The sequence below is a fragment of the Cydia fagiglandana genome, chromosome 10 (assembly GCF_963556715.1).
Source record: "Cydia fagiglandana chromosome 10, ilCydFagi1.1, whole genome shotgun sequence".
NCBI lineage: Eukaryota > Metazoa > Arthropoda > Insecta > Lepidoptera > Tortricidae > Cydia > Cydia fagiglandana.
This window is the reverse complement of record NC_085941.1, coordinates 3,648,076-3,658,822: the sequence shown is the minus strand read 5'-3', so window position 1 is coordinate 3,658,822 and position 10,747 is coordinate 3,648,076.

Below are 10,747 nucleotides of genomic sequence, written 5' to 3'. Positions count from 1 at the left end.
AATGAGGTATTTATTTGGAAAAAAAATGATTGTTCATGTTTTACATGCATACTAATGGTTAGTATGTGTTACATGGACTGTGGGTTGGTAAAATGCGCTTTGTGAATAAGCAAAAGGAATTATTGGCATCTATTTTATAGCTGGTTAGTATTGTCTGTGACAGGTTTATTCGCTCCATGTTTCCGGAGCCTCCTCGGGCTGAATATTTAAAAAGATGTTCCATATCTCATATAACCTCATACATCCTTACAATTCATATTAAGTTGGAGACAAACTGATATATATTATAAGGTAGTATCTCAGTAGAAGTGTCAAAAAAATTAACAAGGATAATTTCTGTCTGTACATAATAAATATAGATTATGAATTTATGAATAAAAGGTCTATCCAACCATTGCATACAACATATAGTGTGTTGACATGTTGTGATTGTTGTTTTGTTCATGGGGATGTTGGTTTAAGTTGAAATTGCAAATATTTTTCACAAAATGTCATGTTATAAAATTAACCAAAGACATATATTTAAACAGACTTACCAAACTAATGAAAATTTTATTGGCATGATATTGTCAAGTGTTTGAGTTATTGACAATGAAATCATTTGTGTTCTAACAGTATTTTTCAGATGCATTTCCTTATAACAAAACTTGATTGCTGGTGAAGTTTTGACCATAATTGTTTTGTTCATATGGGGATGTTGGTTTAAGTTGGAATTGCAAATATTTTTCACAAAATGTCATGTTATAAAATTAACCAAAGACATATATTTAAACAGACTTACCAAACTAATGAAAATTTTATTGGCATGATATTGTCAAGTGTTTGAGTTATTGACAATGAAATCATTTGTGTTCTAACAGTATTTTTCAGATGCATTTCCTTATAACAAAACTTGATTGCTGGTGAAGTTTTGACCATAAGGTGTAATCATATACTTGCACTGATGAATTATGATTACAGGAGATTCCAATGTTTAAATCTTGTCAAAAAAAAATGGACATATTGTATTAGATATTAATTGCGCTGATTGGTAAAGCAGGTTGCTGCTAATGGTAAGCAAGGTGAATTCTTTAAGGAGTCAATATAGACTTTGACGGTCTACATGATATACATGTCTTTTACATACAATTGCTACTGGTCTCTAAACGTACTGGTCAGTAAATATTAAATGGATGAATATTAAACGAAGGTAAATAGCTTGGTTAAAGCTTTCTAAGTAACTATTTTAACCCATTCACTGCTACTGAACATTGACCGAAGGATATCATGTCATCATGAGCTACTGTTTGAAGTTATTAATGGTTTTCGTCTGAACTTGTGTGTGTGTGAACGTTGAAGTGTGTTATGGTACTGTTTGCATTATAAAACAGTACACTTTTATTGCTTCTGGGTTTCATAAATCAGAAGTTAAAAATAATAATAATAATAATGTTTCACAAATTTTGTGGGTTCACTAAGTATCTATTTCATTGTTTTGCAAACTGCATAAATTGTTGTTTATTATGTTATGAACTCATTTACTTTTAAATGTGTGCTTGCATGGCATTTAACAAAATTATTTAGTTTTGTGCAGGTATAAGATGATGTGATGAGTTACCTACACATAAAATGCACATATACAGCTGAAGAAAATCAACCATGTGTGTCTTGGAATCGGAAGCTTTATGGTTTAAGCATATGTGCCATTGATTCGGTTGATTGATCATTATCAATACACACATTCATGATGGTTGAAAAATACAATTTGTGAAACCTCGGTAAGGCGAACCTGGGTAACAGAGGAACCTCGATAACATGAACTTCTGTTCAGGGTCTACTGTAGTTCAACCGTGGTATAGTAAGAGTGTGGCCTTTATTTAGGGGCACGGAAGAGGCCCGCCAAGTTGCTCAAAACCATTTTACAATTGGTTGCATATTAGCAACTGCTTATTATTTTATGTTTTCAATGCTAAAGGCAAATGCTGTTATTTCAGGTACCGTTTTCAGATTAGGAACTGACTATATTCTCAGACTAACAACTGAGTTATAATTTTATTAAAAACTCGGACTGAGAACTGAGTTTTGATTTTATACAAATTACTTACTCTCGGATTAGGAACCGAGTTGTGATTTTGTTTTATTCCAGCTTTAGAACTGGGTTACTGTTGTCATACTAATGTGTTTTGTTAACGGGTTTGCCGACTAATGAAGGCAAGTGCTGTTATTTCAGGTACCGTTTTCAGATTAAGAACTGACTATATTTTCAGACTAAGACTGAGTTATACTTTTATTGAACACTCGGATTGAGAACTGAGTTATTATTTATATTACTTAGTCTCGGATTAGGAACCGAGTTGTGATTTTGTTTTATTCCAGATTTAGAACTGGGTTACTGTTGTCATACTAATGTGTTTTGTTAACGGGTTTGCCGACTAAACCTAGAAAATAAACACAATGTGCTTGATTAAATATTGTAGTAACCATGGTAATGCTTGCGATATGTTATTTTATGCCACCTCACTGTTAACCATTTTACTCTAAAGGCTGGTTCATAATTCTACCGGTTGCTTCAATGTCTGCTATAGAGCTTTAATTATTGTGTGCTCTTTAAGAAAGACTGTTACTTTAGTCTTTGCAAGGGATGCTATCCTTAAGAGGCTAGTTCCTGGCGCCATAATCGCAACAAAGGCTTTATATAAGGAGCGGTCTGTTGCTTGTCACTATCCTTAATAGGCTAGTTGTTTTTGGTTTCTGCAGTGTAGGCCTTAAGGGGCGGACCGCTGTATGTGATATAATACTAACCTTAAGAGGCTAGTTTGTTCCTGGTATCTGCAGTGTAGGCCTCAAGAGGCGGTCCATTGTATGTGATATGGGATTATCCTTAAGAGGACCATTATTTCTACTACCGATAACTGTTTTATCTATATCGTACTATTTGTTGTTGACTTTGAGAGGTTGGCTTGAGACTTTGTTTACAAAAGAATATTTTAATGACCTTAAGACTGATGATCTCAAGGTTACCTTGAAAGAGTTGCTTGCACTAATACCTTCTAGAGATCGCTGGCGCAGTTCCGGACCCAGTAGAGGTTGAGGTAGTGCCTGTTCAATATGCCCAGTAGAACGAGTGCGTGCAATGGGCTCCGTGACAGCCTTATCGTGAAGTGCTGACTTCTACGGTTGTTACCCCTACAAAGGCAGTGGTATTCTAGCCTGCATGTGGTATTTTAACACGGTGATGTTTCCTTTTTGTCCAATAATCAAATCTGTGGTTATCTGCCATTAGTCACGATGCTAGAAAGCGGTGACATGAAGTACCTACTTGATTACGTCGCCATTAAGGGTGATTATGTAATTTATTAACAATGTTGCTAAAGAGCGCTCATGAGTTCTGTCCAATCATAACTGCATCTCTCTCATGTATTTACAGAAGTAGACCTTTTGACTGTGATGGTTATTACGGTATAATTTTATGGCTATCAAGCCGGACCTATGATCAAAGGGTCTAACTGTGCCATTTGCGCATTAATATATCGTCGAAATTATCAGTTATCATGATTATTTTGAACAACATTGTGGTATGCTAATGTCAAAGCCTGTCCATGGCGCTAGGGCGAATTATAACGCCTTGGTTATATTAAGGAACTGAGGCTTTTCACATGTATGTTACAGAGTTTCGTGAATAAGAGTTTGTACTGTTTACATGTGCTGTATCGGAGGGCACCTATGCACAAGCATGAGACGTGTCCCACGTTAGCCTCCCACCAGTTGAGGAGCCAACTCAACGGAGGAGCCAACTACCGCCACCTGGTGAAGGCCCAGCTTGCTGCGACTGCGTTGGCTGCGGTAGTCTTCAGTGGCGGCCTTGATAACAGTGACCTGACGGGACGTAGGTCGGGTCAGAAGATGGCCGAGCTAAACGGCGAGATCCATCGATCGAGGCGTCATCCATCGGTGTTTGACATCACTACGATAACCGACAATGTCACATCACTAGAGGTGGTCGTCCATCTTAGATTGGTTTTACGCGAGAGCGTCCTCGCATATTATTTTCAGATCTATACTCTCATATTGTGATTCCCTAATAAATCTTGTTAATAAGTGGTGCTCTGGTGTTTTTACTCTTACAAATTTTAAAATTACATAACTTAGAAATATAAAAATCAAATAAGTAGCTACTTTTTCTGGGGAAAAAAAAACCTGCAGTACAAAGTAGAATGACCCTCAAATTTTATGATGAGGGAAGCCAAGAAAAACTATTAAAACGCTTTTCATCTTAAAATATTTAGGCCAGTAAAATCCAACAATTTTTAAACTAAATGTATCACTTTGAAAGCAGGTGATAGGACCCTTTTCATTTCTTTATTACAGAGACAAGTCTAGTTTCACCTCAAACGAAAAAAAATCCTGAAGTTTTTGGACTGTAAGGTATGCTAAAGAAAAATACAAGATGCATAACTATGAGTATTTATGCTTATTATTCCTTTATTCATCATTCTTCTTAGGCATTAAACATTATTATTATTGACCAAATGATTAAATTAAAAAAAAATCATTTAAAAATAAATGTGTACACAAAACCTGAGTCTCAAAATGTCATTAAAACCTCGACAATGAACTGGCGACATCTCAGGTACCGAAATATATACAATGGCTTGCAAAAACCTGAACAATGACTAAGCTAGGATAATGCAGTCGCAATTATTATAATAGCACCAACAATGGAAAAACACTCTTTTTGAAAACAATAAACTGCGCTGCTTAAAGTAATGCTACAACTACTTGCCGGATGACCTCATGAAGACTATAGTCGTACCTATCATAAAAAATAAGACAGGTGATGCCTCCGACAAGTCCAATTATAGGCCAATTTCTCTGGCTACTATCTTGGCGAAAGTACTGGACAGTGTGCTTAACACGTATATGAACAAGCATATTAACCTCCATGACGCCCAGTTCGGTTTCCGACCGGGACTATCCACTGAGTCAGCAGTTCTATGTCTCAAGCACACTGTTCGGTATTATACTGAGAGGAGCACGCCGGTATACGCATGCTTTTTGGACTTGTCGAAGGCATTTGACCTGGTGTCATACCAAGTGTTGTGGAACAAGTTAAGCGTGAGCTCGAGTTTACCAACTGAAATCATAAAAATTTTCAAATATTGGTATGACAACCAATCAAATATGGTTCGATGGGCGGGGGGATACTCTGATGTCTATAAAATGCAGTGCGGAGTCAGACAGGGAGGGTTAACTTCGCCCACTTTATTCAACATGTACATTATTAACAGCTTGATTGAGGAGCTCAGCAGTGCAGGTGTCGGATGTTCGGTGGATGGTTGTTTTGTTAACAACATAAGCTACGCAGACGACATGGTGCTGCTGAGTCCCTCAGTCAACGGCCTTCGGATTCTGCTGGATATATGTGAAAGATATGCGGTGGCCCACGGTCTAAAATATAATGTGAAAAAGAGTGAGGTATTACTGTTTAAGTCTGGCACTAAAACATATCCCATTCCGCCAATAATGCTCAGTGGTTCTCCTCTTCAAACAGTAACTAAATTCAAATACTTGGGTCACTGGGTTACTGATACTCTAAAAGACGATGTTGATATAGAAAGGGAGCGCAGAGCACTGTCGGTAAGGTGTAATATGCTGTCTCGCAGGTTTGCGCGTTGTTCGACAGAGGTAAAAATAACCTTGTTCAAAACGTATTGTCAAACCTTATACACGTGCAACCTGTGGAGTCACTACACCAAAAAAGCCTACAGTGCTCTGCGCGTCCAATACAATAACGCCTTCAGGGGGTTGTTGGGGCTGCCCTGGCGCTGCAGCGCGTCAGGAATGTTCGCCGCGTGGAGAACCGATGGTTTCCAAGCCGTGCTGCGCAAGCGGGTGGCGTCCCTGGGCGAGCGCGTGCGGGGCAGCGCCAACACTCTCCTGAAGGTGATCGCCGAGAGGATGGACAGCCCTATCCTCGCTCACTGGATGTCCTTGCATGTTAATTGTAATTATAATTATACTTTTTACTAACACACCTACCTTAATTTTACTAACATAATATGGATATATTTGTATCCGAAATAAATGCTTTCATTCAATGCTTTTAAATAACAATTTTTAGGTCCGACTTTTTCTGGAAAGTTTTTGAGGTTTTACTCGTATCGTGAAAAATTTATCCAGTTAAAGAAAGCAGATGTATGTTTTGTATTATTCTTTTTCGGTTTCTTAAATACCGCTAATGAATTTAGTCAATATAGCCGGTTAAACAAGTTTGTCAGTAGCAAAAGGCACGAAATCAAAATTTTCTATGGGGCAATTACCCATCGCGGCTACATTTTTGAAATTTTTTCTACTTTTTTCTACTGACGGAAATAGCTTGACAGACTATTATGTTATTTTTGCATGTTAAAGGAAAAATGCTTCATACGTCTCACTATAGAAACCAGTATTTTATTTGTTTTTATCTCATTAATTTGTAATCAACTTTTATACTAGGAAATATATTTCCTCTCTGTTAAATACTAAATAATCAAGTAAATATTGAGAATTTGTATTCCCACTGTTAAACAAATTCCACGAATTCTGTTTAGAATATTTTACATCCTTATTAAGGCTTCTAAGCTCTTTCACATTTCTAGTTATTTCAAACCCTTAATATTTTATGATGTTAAAATCAAGTCTGCAATATTTTCTTCAAGAACTACTTTATACAATGTGTCCCAAAATTCAACGATAAGCTGGCACCAGAAGATGGACCTGCTAATGACTACTCGAGGAAAAAAATATATCTCAATTTATCGACACCCCTAATGGCATTTTTAACGACCATTTGTAAATTTTTTTAAGTGTTTCTGTTTTTTTTTGTACCGACAACCTGAGTACTTGAGTAGCACTCCTATCCACCACAACCCTTAAAAATACCAGAATACATGTAGTTTTGTCGATATATATTTTTTTGTAATTCCATAATAAATTGAGATATATATATTTTTTTCTGGTGCCAGCTTATCGTTGAATTTTGGGACACGTTGTATATTTTGTCAGTTGTTAAACCTGAGGCTCCAAGTTTGGTTGGCAAATACTCGTATACTTATAGCGGTACCTACAACGTAGAATGTGGTTTCATGAGGGGAGGGGGGGCTATACTTCAAGTATAAGTCCTTAACACAATTTTTCGCTAATCCCTAACTCCCGTATTGTGGCCTTATTTTCTTGCCAACTGGCTCGACTTTTAACCCCCTATCTCCTCAGCTGCCGTATTTCCCGCCGGCGATATTTCCCACTTCGACGCATTAGTGCAGCACCAATTAGTGGTGCGCCGTTGGCGAGTAATTTACTGTCACAATCAGAGAGCAGGGAGACAACCGAACGCTTCTATTACGTGCTACTTTTAGAATTCTGATCTCTATCGATATTGTGTACGTAGCTTTACAGGTTTATGACTAAAGTAAACATGAAATAAGGAAAATACAATCATAATATTGCTGTGCTGCGCGGTCAAACCCGATAACTCGACATATTTTTTATTACGTGCTACTTTTAGAATTCTGATTCCTATCGATATTGTGTACCTACGTAGCTTTAGAGGTTTATGACTAAACTAAACATGAAATAAAGACGTACACTTTGGATTGTACACAGTGTTTCTTGACTCCCAAACAAAAAATTACCGTAATTCACTATTACAATCAGAGAACAAGCCAGATTTAGCTTCTAAAAATATAATCAAGTAAAAAAAAATTAAGTCAAAAAAAACGTCAACACAAAGTATACCTATAACTTAACAGCTAGAGAAGAATAACATGAAAGTCCGTAGGTAATTTAAGTACCTACATAAATCTTCATTATCATTACATCAGCCGAAAAACTCGATCACTGCCTTCCTAGTTATCGTTAATGGTTTTGAACAATTTGTACTGTTTTTTTTTCTGAGGTAAGTACACTAAAAACGTAATAATACACTAGCAACGTAGTAATTTTAACAACGTAAATTCCATCAGTCGAAAATCATATAGCTATACTACTGGATTCTTGTTTTGCGCCAAAATTGCTACAATTCGTCAGCTTCAAACAAAACACGGCCGACGATTTCCGTAATTGTTTCATTACGATAACAAAGAATGAATTGATTGCACAAATGAAGATTGGCCCTCAAGGAAATATGATAGCAATTAGGTTTCCTTTCAACACGGAATTGAAGACAAAATGGTGCTAAGAGTCTTGAACCAGTGATTAAGGATTGTACAGTATTGCGGTGTTGTTTAAGATATAGCTGTATTTTGTTTTTTCTGTGCTAACATAATTTACTGGATTAATCTTGAGTAATATAATATAAACCTATCTTGCTTCATAATGTAAACTTGATTTAAAATATATGGTAGGTAAAGTTACATAGATTTATAATATTCAAGGAAGAGAGACCGGGTTAAGGCGAAATATTTGTAAAATAACATCTTAAACTGAAATAAACTGTATAACAAAAATTATTTTTAAGTACTCAGATTAGCGACATCTTACCAATTTTATAAAATTATTTTTCTTTTACATTACCTCAACTTTCACCATTTTATACTTTATATAATCATTATGCTTATTTTTAAGCTTATTTAATGTTCTATTAGAAATTTCTTTTTCTGTTTTAAAACACAACATGATTATGATAATTTAGGTTTTAGAATATTATTCTAAAACCTAACCATGTGCATAAAACTTAATTAGTAACATAATTGAAAACAGTAAACAATTTTTCCAATCCACGAGGATTAGGTCAGGAAAGATAACGAAGCTTTCAAGCGGTTTGATTTAAATTTTAATCCTAATTTGATTGCACACTTTGATAAAAAAACAGTTCTCTTAAAAGAAACCTTATTGTCTACGTTACAAGATGTAAATTAAAAATTCTCGTTGTGATTTAAGTCGTTACTCGTAACTGAAAGTGATGCCAAATAACACAGAGTTGGAATAAAATGCCTTTTTAATAAGCGATCAAAGGACCTAATCCCTTGAACCTTGAAGTGGAAATGAAAGAAGTTGTGGTACAAGGCTGGCTTCTTTAATAAAGTTTATACAGGATAATAAAGTTGTTTTTAATATTATAAAGTAATCTCTTTGGGAACCGCATGCCAAAGAGAAAAAAATATTTTATCAATTATTTTATATTAAGATTTTGTGATCACGGAATATATAGGTAAAGTGTTTATCTGAGCAAGCACATGAATTTTTATAGGCCTAATAACATCTCGATGTGATGCTGTGATTTCATAGTGATGGGCTTCTAATATCTTTACTTCATAATAGCAACAATTAATTACCTGACTATATATCACACACACATATAGCACACTTTTCACATGACGACTAGTGTCCTACATGTTAGTAGTACATACATATTTAGGTCCCAATCAAGTTCTGACTTTTTGTCAGCTTGACAGTGTTTAATTTAAACAACAAATAAAATTATAACACACAGTCATCAAGAAATATAGGTATATAAACGAGTTTTATGAAACAGTTGTATTTTTAATAATCTTTTTTAACTTGTTACCAAAAGAAATAAAATAACTTTATGACAATAAACACACCAAAGGAATAAGATTAATTTAAAACTTTTTGATGTGATTTCTGCGGGCCTTAGTTAATTTCCCCGCGGTTTGCTCGCGTTAATGCGACACGGCCGTTTCTTCGTAGGACCATAAAACGTAACTCTGTTAGGATTGTTCAGCGTTGTTGATGGGATTAAAAAAATACAGAAGTGACACCTTATATAAATAAATAAATATACAAGAATTGCTCGTTTAAAGGTATTAGATACACCCAAGGCCAAAAGTATGGAAACAAGCATATACTTTGATAGAAAAGTTTGATTTTATATTCATTGACGATTTGAAAACAATATGGTAAAATTAATAATAGAACATTTTGAATAGTAAATTACTCAAATGCTGGCTATGATTGAGAGGAGGATTTTTGTATGGTGTCCACAGAGAAATAAGACCTTTTGAAAAGACTGTCCTCAACTGTCATCTTTGTCCTAACTTTTTTTTATCTTTTCGACAATATTTAATATTTTGGGGTTGCCCAATGCAAATTTTAGGATACAACAAAGATGGAATAGATTTATAATTTGTATGTTTAATCTATTGTAATCTAAATGTTTATAATAAAGTTATACCGTTAAACTCCACAAAGATGGATACATGAGACATTAAAGAAAACAACGTTGTTTCCATAGTGTTGGCCTTGGGTGTAGATTAAATGTGCAGTTTTAAGCTAAGCATAACGCATAACGTACTTATTAGTATTTGTCAATAAGACGTTTATATCATAAGGATTATTAGAAAGCGCTATTAACGACGACCAGCTATATGGTACCTACTCTTATCTAAAGAGTTTCTACATTTATCTAAAATACTTTCTTTTCATATTCACTGGTAGGTACTTGTCAGCGATTTTCGCGTCTAGAAAAATGTTTCAACACAAAATCACAAAGCTAGAAATGTTAGCAAACTGAAAAATCTAACGTTATTCGCACAGGGGCCGAATTCAGAAGCGAATTTAAATTCAATGTTACCATCATCGTCGTCATCCAAAATGTTTCTATTGGAGTACTGCTCTCTTGGTCTCCCCAAATATCCAAATTAGTCCGGTGGCTGGCTGCATGAGACACACCTGATAAAAAAAAATGAACATACTTACCCTGTGGGGGTAGCTGACTTTTAGTAGCTTCCACTGCTCTTGGACGGCTGCAGCTTAACTTGGCAAGTTTTGT